The sequence below is a fragment of the Haemaphysalis longicornis genome, unplaced genomic scaffold, assembly GCF_048455015.1.
Source record: "Haemaphysalis longicornis isolate Haplotype H1 unplaced genomic scaffold, Haemaphysalis longicornis Haplotype H1 scaffold_9, whole genome shotgun sequence".
NCBI classification, from domain to species: Eukaryota; Metazoa; Arthropoda; class Arachnida; order Ixodida; family Ixodidae; genus Haemaphysalis; species Haemaphysalis longicornis.
The window spans coordinates 153925456-153942021 of record NW_027526460.1 but is presented as its reverse complement, the minus strand read 5'-3'; the positions used below and the strand labels follow the sequence as shown (position 1 = coordinate 153942021).

Sequence of the window (16566 nt, the reverse complement as noted above, 5' to 3'; positions counted from 1 at the left end):
ACAGCACAAGTCAATGTTGCAGAAATAGTACTTTCCACTCTATTTTTGTAAGCGTCTGGCAATATCACTTATACCAAAGGTATATCACCTTAGAATACCCATAAACAAAATTTTTCATCGGCAAAAAGCGCTTCACGCAGTGGTTACAAAAAGGCATATCCCCCCCGTTCTTTAGCTAGCTGTTCAACTTGTTTATTTTTTGTTGTGTTTGATATTATAGCATTCTGCAGCAATGAACCAAGAGGCTCAAGCAGTGAATGTATCAAAACTGGGAAGTATATTACCTAAACAAATAATCTTGCCGATATGACTGGAAAATCTTAGCAGTTCTCATTAATCCAGAACTACATTTTGCACCATAGTCATGCCCGTGATGGTTAAAATTTATACCACGCAAGAAATGCTGTGTTGGGTGCCAACTCCGACTGTGCACAGTCCACTTTACGCACATTGGGAACACTCCCCAACCTCATCAGCTGTACACCAGGGCTGGCTGCATTATCTCCTTATTTTTATGCATTTTATTCTCTTCGCATTGAGCTGTCTAGCCTTGTTAATGTAGCCTTACTAAGTTTACTAACTTTCAAGTGCGCATGGTAGGCATAAAAAACAACCGTAACACAATTTTGTGGCCCTTGCTGATGACGCAATTTAAAGAGCCTTTGATTTGATAATGATGTACAGTTAACACACAATTTACAGACCATGAAGGTAAAACGCTGCTAGAGAGGAGGTCGGGACAAATAGAATCACAGGACCTCACTTCCAGCACCATGCAGCACCACGACCATGGGGGCTGTATTTAAGGTTTCTTCTAGCTAGACCAAATATTTCTTAAACAGTCCTTAAAAGAACCCTACAACACTTACCATCGACTACTCGGAATGTATTTTGAGGTAAAGTCTATTGTCCCAGCAATCTTCTCCCGCAAGAATTATGAAAATCTGTTCAATGTCACCGAAACTACAAGCGATGAGAAGTCGCGCATAATTGTCCCCTGTCAACTCGACCCCGGACAACGCCTTGAAAGCTTGGCGCTCTCCTCTCCCGGTGAGGGGAGCGGCTCGTGGCGCTTTTCGGCGGCCTTCGATATATTGTATGCTGGCGAGTTTTCTCCTTTTCTCTGCAACGTGGATGAGTCTATTTCCGGTCTGGTGGCACAAAAAAGCAGGCATGGCTGCCTGCTCGCAAGCAAGCACTCAGGCTGGTAGGGAGTTTTTGAAGCACTAAACCTTTGTTGTCGAATGGTCTTGTTCAAAGGAAAATGTTGAGTCCGTCATTCAAACTGCGCGTGCGCTGAAAACACAAAGGAAAGACCATAAGTATGCGTATAGGTTCAGGCAGAGAAGAGGTTGGTACACAGTGCCGACGACGGTTGGTCGTCACAGGAAAAGCGAGAAATAAGCCACGAAGTTTACCAGCGACAGCCAATAGGACAGCCATGCCCCAAATGCCGTCGTTTAGGCCATGCTAGAGGTGCATAATGAGGAGAATTGAAGAGAGCGCGGCTGGTTTTTTCGCGTCTTTCACGGCGGTTTCCGCGCTTACCGCTTCACGTGCACCTGTAATATTTAGCTAAGATATTTCCTTCAGTGTAATCTAAACGTCGCGCAGGTTTACTTGCACTGCACAGAGTGTGTTGCAGGGTCTCTTTAAGACGCACCGACAACTTTTTCACTCAGGCTCTTCAGCCAGGCAGGCTGCCAGCAACTGGTTTCAGCAACTCGACAAATCAAATGGAATGAGTTTTTTTTAAAAACAAGCTCGTGATGATATATGCTGCACCATCGTAGCACAGTATGCTTATCAGACAGGATGAGCACGAGGTCGCGGGTTCGATTCCCGGCCGCGGCGGCCGCCTTTCTGATGGAGGCGAAAAGCAAAAACGCCCGTGTGTACGAGATTTCGACGCACGTTAAAGATCCCCAGGTGGTCAAATATAATCCGGAGCCCTCCACTACGGCGCGCCTCATCGCCAGCGTTGCGTCGGTGCGTTAAACTCTACAATCAATCAATCAATTATCAGACAGGATCACCAGAGCAGTTGGAAAATAGGATGCACATTTATTTAAATGCATTTCTCAAAATTTCTGCATTTGAAAGGAGGTTGCCTGAAAAACTTTTAATTTTTAAGTTATAATTTTGCTTTCAAGACTGCCTTTGAACGGTTTTTTGCCAAGCAGCAGTTGATTATGCAACCTGTGGCTGCAATATTTTCTAGTGTTTGCTTTTTCAACTGATTAAACTGTTATGCAATCCAAGACTTGCAGCTTTTTAGATATTTTGGTGCAGGGAGAAAAAGGGTCGCTTACAGTATTTGTTAGAATATAGATTGCCTCAAGCGTATGAAAATGCTACTGTATAATTCTGTTTGGTATTCCAACTTAAACTATCGTCAACTTGTTTGCGGTACTTCGAAGTATTCCTCCCTATATTAGGTTTATTTACTTAAAAATTTCGATTTATTCTTATGAGTGGTGTTTTATAGTGCCAGAAGCACTTCTCCGACAGCGAGCAATGCTTTATTCACTGAGAAAATAAAAAAACTTTAAAGGGCTCAGGAAGAGGTCTAAAAATATGTTGTGTTGTTACTTATATCTGTGGAACCATGATAAACAAATAATGCATACCCGTTTCGTTGCCCGATATCGGCAAATAGGGAAAAAATGCAGTTACGCTTTCACCGTGGCTTTCCTCACCAAATTGTGAAGTGACGTCTTGGTAAGGAGCCAATCATAGTCCCCCTTATCTGCGCAGCATGTTGGCATAGACAGGGCTCGCAAAAAATGAGATAAAGCGACAACATCGGTGCCATGATGATACTCACCCAGCAACTGAACGGGAGATGTCTAATCTCTGATACGACTGATCAACATGGTCGAACTTTCAGTCAACGCCGGCGAGTGGCACAGGCCGAAGTAGCCACGTTCGAAGTAAACTGGGTATTTGTAAACTGTTTACACTGTTTCGCACAAGTATAAACTGCCGATGTCTGTCTCACATAGGCTGTAATGGGGTTGCGAGTACATTAAACCTCTTACCTGACGAGATAGTTAACCGAAAACTTAAAATGAGCATTTACTACATAAACACGTTTATCAAAGAAACTTCGAGTAGTCTGAACTAACTAACTCGTCATTTACTCGTCAAGCGCAAAAATAGCCAGTGAGAATCACAGCCGCCGAGTGCTGAGTCATGCCGAGTGGCCGAGTTCCACCATCAGGAAGTTCGATTGGTTTCCGGTTTCCTCCAATAAAAAATGCTGTTAACGTTGTTTCGTTGATTGTATACGCTCCCGTTTCGCTTACTGCAGAAACGTTAAACAGTAAGCTGGCAGTTAAAGCTCTAGGTGGATTATAATTTATGAAAACACATCAGAGTGCTTGGTTACAAATGCGAAGCGGCTTTTATGCCGCAGTTTTCTACCATGCGCGCTTCTCACGTCGGTAGTGTAGTAAGTAAAGGTCTGACTTACGGCTGGCCGTAACACTGGGCTTGCCCGGCGGCCACAAGTCCGAATCGCACGCGGGGCACTTTTTTTTGCTTGGACGGTTTTGTGCCATGTGATACAAAAAAAGGTAAGATTCCAAAGAAACTTCAGCCAAACAACGTGAACTATAGCAGGAAAACTGGCTACAAACTGTTCAAACAGCCAGTAGGTCTGAGTTCTGCTACAATGGCTGCCAGACAACTGAAGCGGTCGTGACACTGGTCACGTCGATAGAAAACTGTTTGTGGCAACGAATAAAGGATGCATTATTTTTGAAATATCGGGTTTGCACTTGTACAGAACAATATATACAAGGGTTTTTTAACTTTTTTCTTACTGTGATGTCCCTGCTCGTTGCGCTGCCGACCGGCGATGCGCGCATGGCCGCTTGCGATGTGCCTCAAAACAAGAACTTCAAAGACATCTCCTAAATTCCAGAAACAACGAATTGTGAAAATATTTAGAATTTATGGTCTTCATAAGTCATTCAAGCAGACAAAATTAAGTTTATGTTAATGCATTTTCTCTTCACGGCCCCTTTAAATCCAAATTCTGATTCACCGGCTGAATAGTGTGTTTCGTGACGTGTGAGATTTATTGTCCATGGGCAAGTCTTTAAGCAAACACTAGTAGGCCGACTAGGGCTCCCGTGTACGGAAGAAAGCCTTATTTACTGCCAGTTCTCGTAGGTTGCACCAGAATTCCACTAAGGACCACTGTTCACGCTCCCTCGGTTTTTGACCGCATTTGCACGTGGTTTATTTTTGTGACAGCTGACCGTAATCGTTTCGTGAAACATTGGGTAGGCTCGGCAAACAGGGTCACGTAATACAATGTCACTTCGCTGTGCAGCTATAACAAGCATAGTACATGCAGTACAGACTAGTGCTTTTATGTTTACGTGTACTAGAAGCACCAGTGCATACTGCGCGCATTAGCTTTATACAGCTGCACAGCGTAGTCCTGCCCTCTGGGTTGTCTCACATGACACTGACGGATTCGCACAAGCGAAATTGTCTTACTTGACGCTGTTTGTCAAGCATAGCCAATGTTTCACAAAATGATTCTGTCAACCGCAACCGCAACAGCGGCGCACGATAAAGATCCCCAGGTGGTCAAAATTAATCCGGAGCCCTCCACTACGGCGCGCCTCATCGCCTGCGTTGCGTCGGCGCGTTAAACCCCACAATCAAATCAAAATCAAAATATAAACCAGGTACAAATCCACTCAAAAACAGAGCGAGCGTGGACAGCGTAGTGTTGTAGCTTCTGTTGTTTAGCCCCACCATTCTTACTGCTATAAAAATAATGTGCATTTAAGTGTAATGAGTTCATCCTGCAAAATATATAAGCCTGGCCTGACTTGTGTTTGCTTTTGGCCGCCTCAGCCAATTGCACAGCTGCCCATAATACGCTTTGGGTTCTAGCGCGGGAAATGAGCTAGTCGGTCGCATAACCATCCTCTTTTTTTCCTACGTATGTAGCTTATGGGAGTGAAGTTTGTGTTAAAAGTCAGTGTAATTCTAACGAGACATTCAAACGAATCAGAACTAGCATTCTGCCTTCATGCCCCATTTAAAGTAGAAACACCTGTATAAACCATATTCGTCATCTGGCTCAGTTTCGGCCAAAAAATCTAACTTTTAAGGAATAAAATACCTTGGGTGGCCTTTGCGGCCCGTTTGGATACTGGTAAAGGGGGGTTACTGAATACTCTGGCTTCTCATTTAAATACGTTTGAGTGCACTTATTTTGATGTGTACACATTTTCGAAGCATCAACTACATTGCTTATGTAGCAAAATTTGAGGTTAGCCTTTTTTCCTGTCTGCTTTCTTGTTTGCTTAGTTTTGTGCAGCCGTTGAAGAAAATGGGAATTACTTGTGGTACAAAGAAATGTATTAGTGGAAGCTCTTTATTGTTTATTTTTCTGGTTGACTTTGTTATAACGGTGTTCGCTTTGTCACGATGCTGCTTTTGAGTAGAAAGAGGGCTGCGGCCTTGTTAAGCTGTCTACTACGGCTTTTTTCTTTCACTCTTTTTTCTGTGTGTATTTACGAAGAAGAGGAAATTGTAACACGGTACGGTACGGTACGATAACTTTATTGATAGTGCCTGCAGACGGCTTGTCGCCCTGGTCTTGTTAGGATACTTCGCCGCGACGCGGCCTTGACGTCGTCTCGGTTGGTGTCGCCTCTACTTTGGCCGCGGCCCCGCTACTTCCGCGGGTCGACCACGCCTGCCCCTGGTCTGGAGCGGCAGTCTTCCCTCGGGTTCGCTGGGTCGCTGCCTTTCGAGTGCGGCCGAGACCTGCTGGACGGCCTGGATCTGGGTCTCCCTGTCGTAGCTCCTCGTCGCTGCTTCTAGCAGCGGCGGGATCGTCTTCCTCGTTGCCGCTTCGTGTGGATTTTTGCTGCAGTCCCATAGGACGTGAGCCGCTGTGGCTCTCTCCTTCTGGCATGTGCGGCATAGGTCACTCGTGTACACGTCCGGGCACACGTGCTTCATTAGGGCTGGGGTGGGTAGCGTCCCCGTCTGGAGTTGCCGATATAGTACCGCTTCCTCCCTGGTCAGGCCCGGGTGGGGCGGTGGCATCGTTCTCCTCTTGTGTCTGTACCACTTCGTTATCTCGTTGTATGTGGTTATGTTGTCTTTGGTCTCCAACCACCACGTTGGATCGACGGCGGCAGTTGCCGCAGCGCGGTTAGTGAGGCCTCGCGCCACGGCGTTCGCCGTCTCGTTGTGGTTTGCGTACCCTCTTTCCGATAAGTCTTCGCCCATGTGTGCAGGGAACCATTTGATCGCCACGCGGCGGCTCTCGATTTTTGTCGCTCTCAGTATTCGCGCGGCGTCGCTGCTCACTCTTCCCCTGGCGTAGTTGCGTACTGCCGTTCTGGAGTCACTGAGTATGGTCGGGCACTCGGTGTCGGCGATGGCCAGGGCGATGGCCACCTCCTCTGCCCGATGCGCCCTCCGTGTGCGCACGCTTGCTGCTGCCTTAGTTGTCCCTGTCGTGGTTTGGACTACGACTGCTGCGCAGGCTTTCTCGTCTCCCGGGTATTCGGCCGCGTCCACGTATACGGCTCACTCGTGCCTGGCGTGGAGGTCGATGAGTGCCCTGGCTCTCGCCTCTCGCCTTTCCCTGTTGTATTCTGGATTCATGTTTCTCGGTATTGGGTGTACTCGTAGCCTTCTGCTGATGTCTTCTGGGATTGTCTCTTCTGTTCTATTTTGTTCCCTCAGGCTTATGCCCAGGTTCCTTAGTACTTGTCTTCCTGTTCTTGTTTCTGTAAGGCGCGCGAGCTGCGCCGTTCTTTGCGCCTCTGCTATTTCTTCCAGCGTGTTGTGCACGCCGAGGGCCAGGAGTTTCTCCGTGCTCGTGCCGTCGATGAGCCCGAGTGCCGCCTTGTACGCCTTGCGTATCAGCACGTTGATTTTGTTCCGCTCGCATTGCCTCCAGTTGTGGAATGCTGCCACGTACGTAACGTGGCTTATTGCGAATGACTGTACGAGTCTCATGAGGCTCTCCTCCTTCATTCCTTTTTTCTTGTTTGATACTCTCTTTATGAGTCGTATGGCCGCGTACACTTTGGCCGTCACTCGGTTGACCGTCTCGCCGTTCACCTACTTCCGTTCGATTAGCATGCCGAGTACCCGAATCTTCTCGACCTCAGGGGTCGTGAGGCCGCTTCTCGTCTTGATCCTGATCTTGTCTCTCTCTCTCTCGGATTTGTCTCCCTTTGTCCTTCCGGTTGACCTCTTTGGTGGAATCACCAGTAGCTCGGACTTGCGTGGGGAGCAGATGAGGCCGGACCCGTCTAGTTGCTCTTCGATGGCCTCGACTGCTTCTTGCAGCGTGCTCTCGATGTACCCGTCACTCCCCCCCGGTACCCACAGCGTCACGTCGTCGGCGTATATGGTGTGTCGAACCCCCGCGACTCGCGAGAGTCTCTCGGCCACCCCGATCATTACCAGATTGAAGAGTAATGGTGAGATGACCGAGCCTTGGGGGGTTCCGACGCTGCCCAGCAGCTTCTCCGGTAGCCGCAGGTCACCGGCGTTGATCTCAGTGGTTCTGTTCGTCAGGACATCTTTGATGTACGCATACGTCCTGCGGCCCATTTTTAGCTTCGCCACTTGCGCCAGGATCGCAGAGTGCCTCACTTGGTCGAAGGCGCTCTGGAGGTCCAGGACCAGTATAGCCTTGTTGTCTCTCGTTCCCGTTGTGTCGTCGAGAATATCGTGCTTTAATTGAATCATGGCGTCTTGGGTGCCGAGCTTATTCCTGAACCCAATGATGGTGTTGGGGTAGAGCCCTCCGTCTTCTAGGTACCTCTGCCATCTGTTCAGGAGGACGTGTTCTAGCACCTTGCCTACGCAGGACGTCAACGAGATTGGTCTGAGGTTCTCGATGCCGGGAGGTTTGCCTGGCTTTGGGATTAAGATGGTCTTGGCCGTCTTCCATTGTCGGGGCAGCGACCCTGCGCGCCAGCACTTGTTGAAGTAGGCCGTGAGGTTCTCGGTGGCCGTTTCGTTTAGATTTTTGAGTGCTCTATTTGTGACGCGGTCGGGTCCCGCCGCCGACTTTGTGTTCAAATCTTGTAGGGTGGCCCTGACCTCCCACACCTCAATGTCCCGGTCCAGCCACTCGTTCTGTTCCCCCTGGTATTCCGGGTGCGCCTCGATGGGTGCGGTCGGTAGGTACTTGTTGTTGATTCTCCTCTTCGTCTCGTCTTCCCCGTGCTCTTTTCTGGCTTTGTGGATGATTCGGGCCAGGTTGTCGTGCTGGTGGGATTTGGTTGCGCTATCGTCTAAGAGGCTTTTCAGCATGCTCCACGTCTTGCCGCAGTGCATCTGGCTGTCCGCCTCGTTGCACACTTCGTTCCATTGTTGGGTGCACAGCACCCTGCTGTGGGCTTCTATCTCCCTGTTTAGTTCGGCCACCTTCTTGCGCAGTTTCCTGTTGGTTCGCTGCGTCTTCCACCTTACCTGTATCGATTGTTTGGCTTCGATGAGGTGGGCCAGTCGGCTGTCGATTCTACCGACGTTGTCTTCTGTCTCGATGGTTCTGGTGGCTTCCTTTCCCTACTCCCTGATTTCGTTTGTCCACTCCTCTATTTCCGTGATGTTCGTCTGCTCGGTGGGTAGCAGCTTTCGGAAGGCGTCCCAATCCGTGTGTCGGTGCTTTCGGTGGCCTCTGTATGTCCCTCCGTTGCACCCGATCGGGATCGTGACTTCCACGATGTAGTGGTCGCTGCCCAGGTTGTTTCCCGTGTCGCGCCACTCGAAGTCTGCCCTGTCGTTTTTGCCCTTTCTGACGAAAGTGAGGTCCGGAGTTGTGTCTCTGGTGACCGGGTTGCCGATTCTTGTGGGCTGGGTCGGGTCCGTGATTAGATTTAGTCCCAGGTCCGTGGAATCTTGCAGCAAGTCTTTGCCCTTTGCTAATGTCCTTTGGTACCCCCACGCTTGATTCTGTGCGTTGAAGTCTCCAGATATCATCAGTCTGTTGTCCGGTCCCGCGATCTTGCTCGCCTTGTGCAGTAGAGCTTTGAATTTCTGCTTACCGTGCGACGGACTACTGTATACGTTTCCTATGTACGTGCTTTCCTTCTTCTTATTTCCCGTTACCACTTCCACCATTGTGTGCTCTATCGTGCTATTGTTGAGAAGCTCGTGCTCGACAAACGTGATGCCCTTCTTCACCATGGTGCAGACTCCCCTGCCGCCCCTCCTGGCCGTTCCCCGGTCTTTAGGTCGACTGGCAACGGATCGGTAGCCCGGAAGTCGGCCGTTTTCGGCACGGGTTTCCTGCAGCATGATGATGTCCGGCCTTCTCGTTACTTGTCTCAGGTGTTGTTGCAGTGTCGCTTTCTTTGGGTCGTATCCGTTGCAGTTCCAGTGCCAGGCCAGGAGGCCTCTCACTGCTGTTGCTGGTGCTGCGGTTGTTGTCCTGTCCATGCTTGCTGGAGGTTCGCTATTTGTACTGTTAGTCCTTGTACTGTCGTCATTAGTTGTTGGCACATTTGCTCTAGTGTCGCTAGTCGATCATTAAATGCCTGGAAGGACGCACGGCTGTATTCTTCAAATCGGTTGAATCTGTCTTCCAGGTTGTCGATTCTGTCGCTTAGCTTGCGCTCCTTGAGATTTTCGAATGCTCTTCTCTTTGGTGCCGGTCCAACCGCTGCTGTCGCTCTCGGGTCCATTTCCATTTCTGTTTCCTCCTTCGTTGTTGTTGCTGCTGTCGGTTCCTGTTGCTGTGGTTGCTGTTGCTGCGTTTGCTGTTGCTGTTGCTGTAATTGGGCTTCCATCTTTCTCCGGTTCTCTTCTATGTCCCTGTTGATCTTGTTGATCTTTGCCTCGAGCTCCGCGTATCTCTTTCTCCACGCGTCGTTTTCTTCTTTGAGGGCTCGCAACATTTCGATCTCTCCTTGGTTTCTCGTGCAGCTATCCGGGCGGCGACTTTGCTGCTGCGACCTTTTGGGTGCCTCCGTTTTTGCCGCCCAGCTGACTCGGTCCTTGGATTGGTATTGGCGCGGGCGACTCGCACTGCGGTCTCGTTTTCGGTCCGCACTTTTATTCGCTATCGGCCGCGATTCTCGGCTGCCCGCTGCGCTGCTTTCTCTTGATGTCATCAACGGCGGGAACTCGCTCGGGGCCAGCTGCTGTCTCTCGTGTTGTTCCGCCATCTTGCGTTCCCATTGTCTCCTCGTCACTACTTAGGGGGTCTTGTACTTGTTTTTACACTCCCTGCCACCCGTTGGGTGCTTCCCTCCGCACAGCTTGCAGTTCGGGTTGCATTCGCTTTCGTGATTTTCCGTCGGGTTGACCGTTCCGCAGTTGAAGCACACCTTCGCATCCGGGTTGGGGCAGACGTCCCTTCTATGGCCTACCTTGCCGCACTGCTTGCAGACATCGAAGTGCTTGCGGTATAGGCTGCATCTCGTGAGTACCGGGCCGTAGCGTACGTAGTTTGGGACCTTTTGGCCTTCAAAGACCACAATGACCGTCGTCGAGTTGCCGATTCTCTGCGCTCCTCTCGCCAGCGGGTTGATTGGGTTGACGATGTTTCGGTCGATTTGTGCGGGGGTGTCTTCGACGGTAATGCCGCGTATGACTCCCTTAACCGTGCCGTCTGGCGTGGTTTGATAAGCGCCTACTTCGTGCGTCTTGTCTCGATTCGTATGGCTTGGATCTTGGCGTAGGACAGAGCTCTCCCCTCGTCGGGGGTACTCACCAACATGATGTTTTGGTGGAAGTTGGGGCAAAAGGTGTCCGCCGCGCCGTCTTCTCTCGCAACCCTTGCCGCCGCCATGACTGCCGAGGCGACGGTGACCGTTCGCGCCTTTGCGATGTTCAGCCCTCCCCGTGGCCTTACGATTATCTTGATTTCCTCTCTCGGTAGCGTGTTCGGCATCCTCGCTGCCCTCGTCGTCGTCGCGATCATCTTCCTTCCGGCCTTCTCTCTTGTTTTAGGTCGAGGCTGGCGAGTGTTACCGGTTGCGCTTTCACTGCTCGCCGCGGTTCTTACTCTCCTGCCCACGTGTGACCACCCGTGGCTTTCGTTGAACTCTTCTGGGGTGATTTCCTCACCCTGGACTGCGATGCTCACTTGCCCGTCACTGTTGCTGGGGCCTGGGGTCGCGGGCATTTCCGGTGATGACGTCGTCTCCATCTCCACGCTGTCGCCTTGTTCCATCGCAACGCCGGCGTTAGGCCTAGCCCGCCTAGGCAGGCTTAGCGGCCGTACCCCTCGGCCACTCGGTTAGGCCTGGCGGCGGGTTGCCGCTGCCGCGGGAATAAAGTCCTCTTATTCCTTAAAATGAACGTACCGCTTGGTCGAATCTGGTACCGGGCGATGCCCCGCACCTTCACGGACACATTGGTACTAAATATACAGCGTTAACTGTTAATTATCGTTGCGAAAATTAGCATAAAAGCCGGAGCCGATGTGAGCACGTCCTCTTCCTTCGGCGATCGCAGTTGTAACACAAATACATTTAGTTTTAAATTTAAATTTGTATGGAGTGGCTAATTGCTCTTCTGTTTTTCCTTCTTTCTCCTTCTTAGGTGATGCCACAGAACAAGCCAGAGGATTCAGTTTCTAAAAAATAAATTGTATATATTTGTGTTCAACTTAACACTTGTCAGAAACTTTTGAAGACAGAGCTACAGGCTTTTCCTGCGTGCATACATATGGTAAACCTGCATGACCAAATAGACCGGGCTCGCATGAAACGCCTGTGTTTTCGACACCTGGTCAATCAAGGCGCTGCACAACCACGACTTATACATGCCAGTTCGGGATTGCTACCCGAGAACGGACACCTTACATTTAAGTAACCGAATCGTTGTTTGGACCGAACAGGTGCTTTCCATAAAATTCGAAGTAACACAATATCCGTTAGGGGTGAATGAACACCTTACATTTTAGCTTGCACAGAAGTTCCGTAGTAGAGGTCAATGAGTCCATATTACAGATTGTTTATTTTCGAAATTACGGGAAGGGCTCGGCAATGCATTACCTCCGGGTTGCGTATTTCCAAACGCTTCGCTGCACAGAGCACACACACGACATGTCTGTTCGCGTTATGGGGAACGGCAATTGAACGTGGTCAATGGTGACGCTCCAAACCTAAAGGGACCTAAAACATACCAAATCACCATTATTAACAAAAATGACGCATAGATGTGTGGTTTAGTAAAAAAAAATGTAGTAAAAAAAAATATGCAAGAAAAATACTAAGATAAACCTGCTGGGGCCCGCAGGGGCGCCTTGTCTATTCAAGGTGACGGTAGTGGCGACACCGCGGAACCCGAGCCCATGTGGGTTGGACCCACCCACGCCCTTGGCTGTGCGTGGCTTTGCCGTGTCCGGGGAAAAGGGCATCCTGGTGGTTGAGCCAAAGCCAGGGTTGTTTTGGACCTTTATGGCCCCCTGACAGAGGCAACACACCACTTCGGCCCCCGCTTCCCGTAGACGGTGCCCCCAGTCTGACCCGACCTGGGGGAAATCAGCCAGTCGCCTTTTCCTGTCCTCCTCTCCATTCTTTCGCTTTCCTATTGTCCTTCCTAACCCTGTCCTGTCATCTTCTCTTTTCTTCATTTCTCCGTTTTCCCCAGGCGGCGAGGGTTAACCCTGTGCGAAGGCTTCAACCTAGATCCCGAGCATAGGGTTATAGTGGCAACGTACAGTTAGCGTGCGCTGCAAAGCCACGTTCCCTTGTTGGGCTCCGTGGTGGGTGACTGGCCTTGCCACCGAATTCATTCCATAGTTTATGGCTTCCTTCCCCATTCCATCCAAACGAACTGATCGGCCTCCGAAACGAGGCCGCACCGAAGAAATTTTCAAACCGGTTTCTAACCTCGCCTTCAACAACCCTGACAACTTCCCACGCTTCCTAGTGATGCAGTCAGCTGATAAAGAAACTCCCGTTACCAGCAAATCTGTATTTTTGGTTGCAAAATTTATTGAAGGTTTGATAGGAAAAAACTATGAAGCGAAAAAGCTCAGTTCTGGAGACCTGATGATCGAAGTCAAGAGTAGAGAGCAGTCCAACACTCTTTTGAAGCAAACCAAGCTAGCCGACCTTGAGATCACAGTAACTCCCCACCGTACCCTTAACAGCTGCCAGGGTGTCATCTCCGAATCAGAACTGATCAACGAAACAGACTTTGACCTGCTCGAAGGTTTGCGCGAGCAGGGGGTAACCGCTGTGCGACGCATCACCATTAGACGGGACGGAAACGAAATTAAGACGAAGCACATAATACTGACCTTTGATCGATGCACTTTGCCTGAGTACGTAAACGCAGGGTTTCTGCGCTGTAAGACCAGAGTATACATACCAAACCCGCGACGTTGTTTCATCTGCCAGAGGTATGGGCACGGCAGCAATTCGTGCCGAGGAAAACAAACGTGTGCAAAGTGCTCTGAGCAGGACCATTATGCTGACGACTGCAAAAGCACACAACTAAAGTGCAGCAACTGTGGAGGACCCCATGGAGCATACTCTCGCTCTTGCCAGGAGTTTAAGAAAGAAAAAGAAATCATCAACCTAAAAGTGACGCAAAATCTTTCATTTCCAGAAGCCCGTAAGCGTTATGCTCTGCTTCCTTCAGGGAGCTACGCCAGCGCTGCCCGCCGGGGGGTGGGGCGGCGTCTGGTTTCTGCGGCCACTCAGTATAGTGAAACTGACTTAGTGGCGCACACACCCGTCGAGGTGCTGCCCCTGGCAGGCCAAACAACTCGTGCATCGCCAGCAGTGCCCGCAGGCGTTGCACCTGACCAGAATTGCTCTGGGAGTGGCGTTGCTGTCGCTCCTCGACAGACCCCGACCGCCGAAACTACGGTGGCAATGGATGTGGGTACAGGAGGCGCCTCTTCTGCAGCCATGTCCAACACATCAAAAAAGGTCGTGGCTGAATCTTCTGCCATCCCATCAAACGCGTTGCGGGATGGGCGCCGTAAAACCTCCCTCCCGTCAATGCCCCAAAACCCGGACGAGGACATGGATGTCACGCCATCCCGGCCTGCATCGCAGTCATCTAAAGACCAGTGCGGTAGTTTTGGCTGCGGCAAAAAATCACAAGCTCCCCGAGTCATTGGCCCTGATTCGGGCTCAGTGACATAGGGATCTCCATCTAAACAAAACGTATGCTCAGCACCTTTCTTCTAACCTTTTATGGCAGTTCAAAGCATTATCCAATGGAACTGTAGGGGATTAATTAGAAACCTCGATGATGTCTGCGAAATCCTTAATAAGTACCATCCAAGTATCCTATGCCTACAAGAAACACACTTAAAACCTACACAAACCAACTTTCTCAAACAATACTCGGTATTCAGGAGAGACAGGGACTGCTACACTCACTCCTCTGGTGGTGTAGCGATTGTCTTGCAAAAGTCTGTCCCCTGCTCACCTCTTCAGTTGCTCACTGCCCTCGAAGCTGTGGCAGTCCGAGCAATCCTCTTTAATAGGTTAATAACAGTTTGCTCTTTATACGTTCCCCCAGATTACCGTCTATCGAGCTCAGAATTCGAGTCCCTCATAGATAAGCTCCCGGAACCCTTCTTATTGGTAGGCGACTTTAATGCTCACAGTGAACTCTGGGGGTCTCAACGGACAGATGCCCGGGGCCGCTTGCTAGAAAAGTTTTTATTTTCTTCTGGAGCTTGTCTACTCAATAAAAAGCAGCCGACATACTACAACACTACACACAACACATACTCACACATAGACCTGGCAATCGGCTCTTCTGTCCTCTTTCCATCTGTTGAATGGGGAGTTGACAATAATCCTTATGGGAGCGACCACTTCCCAGTCATCCTGAAAAGCATTGACAAAGTCCCGAACAGCTTCAACTCCTATGAAAGGTTTAGGGAATCTGCTGCAGATTGGCTGAAATTTAAACAACTATCTCAGCTTTCATACACATCTTTAAGCCATTTGGGCATTGATGAAGCCTGTGAACTGATTACGGCCCATATACTTCATGCCGCTGAGTGCTCAATTCCACAAACACCTGGTGCCACACCTAACGCTAGGAGGCCGTGGTGGAATGACGAGTGTCGGCATGCACGGAAGGCGCAAAATAAGGCATGGGGTGTCCTCCGCAGGTATCCCACTTCTGAAAACCTAATTTCCTTCAAACGCGCGAAAGCACAAGGAACGCGCATTTGCCAGCAAGCCAAAAGGGAGAGCTGGCGCTCTTTTGTGACTTCTATCAATTCATACACAGATACAGGCAAGGTATGGCATAGAATTAAAAAGCTTAATGGACATAAAACACACAGCCTACCCTTGGTTAGCAGTGCGGGCGACACTCTGGAGGACCAGGCCAACGCACTTGCAAAACACTTTCAATATATTTCGAGTTCTACTCACTACACGAATACTTTTTTACGACACAAATCATCCATGGAGAAAAAACCGATTAGAGATAACAGAACATCCGATGAACCATACAACTCGGATTTTTCTTCAACAGAGCTTTTGGTTGCCCTAGGAACGTGTAAGGCTTCAGCACCGGGGGCAGATAGGATATCCTATGCAATGATACAACATCTGCACACAGAAACTCTTCAAACACTTTTGCACTTTTTCAATAAAATTAGGGCGGCAGGATACTTTCCGAGAGCTTGGAGAGAAGCTGTCGTAGTTGCCGTACTGAAAGAAGGGAAAGATGCCTCACTACCTGCCAGTTACCGACCAATAGCTTTAACAAGTTGCTTGGGAAAGCTTTTTGAAAAAATGGTAAATAAGAGGCTAATGTATTTTTTTGAATATAACGGCATCCTGGACAGTTGTCAGGCGGATTTTCGATCAGGTCGAAGCACAACTGACCAGCTGGTAGCCTTCGAGTCATATGTCAAAGATGCTTTCATCCACAAACAGCACTGTCTTTCTGTTTTCTTTGACATAGAAAAAGCATATAACACAACTTGGCGCCACGGCATACTGCTTGATCTCAAGGCTTTCGGTGTGTCTGGGCGTATGTTAAACACTATTGAAAGTTATTTGTCACAGCGAATGATTAGGGTAAGAATAGGGACAGTTGTATCCAGAACGTACATACAAGAAAATGGTGTTCCCCAAGGTGGAGTATTAAGCTGTACTCTATTTGTAGTTAAAATGAATTCGCTTGGAAAATCCTTGCCACCCACAATCTCCTACTCACTGTATGTTGATGATGTTCATATTAGCTTTAGGTCTTCCAACCTGTCCATCTGTGAAAGGCAAATACAGTTAGGTGTAAACAGGCTCCGGAAATGGACAGAGGAAAATGGTTTTAAACTGAATCCTCAGAAAAGTACACGTGTTTTATCCACAAGACAGCGTGGAATCCATCCGGAACCTGACATTACGCTGAACGGAGAACGGATTCCCGTCAAAAAAGAACACAAGTTTTTAGGTGTTATACTTGACGAAAAGCTAACATTCATACGGCACATAAAAACACTCAAACAGAAATGCCTAAACACCATAAACATTTTAAAAGTTTTGTCGCATCAGTCTTACGGTGCTGATAAAGATTGCCTTTTACGCCTCTTTATCAGTCTAGTTAGGTCCCGTATAG

General features: G+C 49.2%; 1 protein-coding gene across 4 annotated transcripts in view; it reads right to left on the bottom strand.

Annotated features, from left to right (window-relative positions):
* The window catches only part of LOC144153677 (thiol S-methyltransferase TMT1B-like), a 226703-nt gene that overhangs the window by 34334 nt on the left and 175803 nt on the right, over positions 1-16566 (bottom strand). The window lies entirely within an intron of this gene.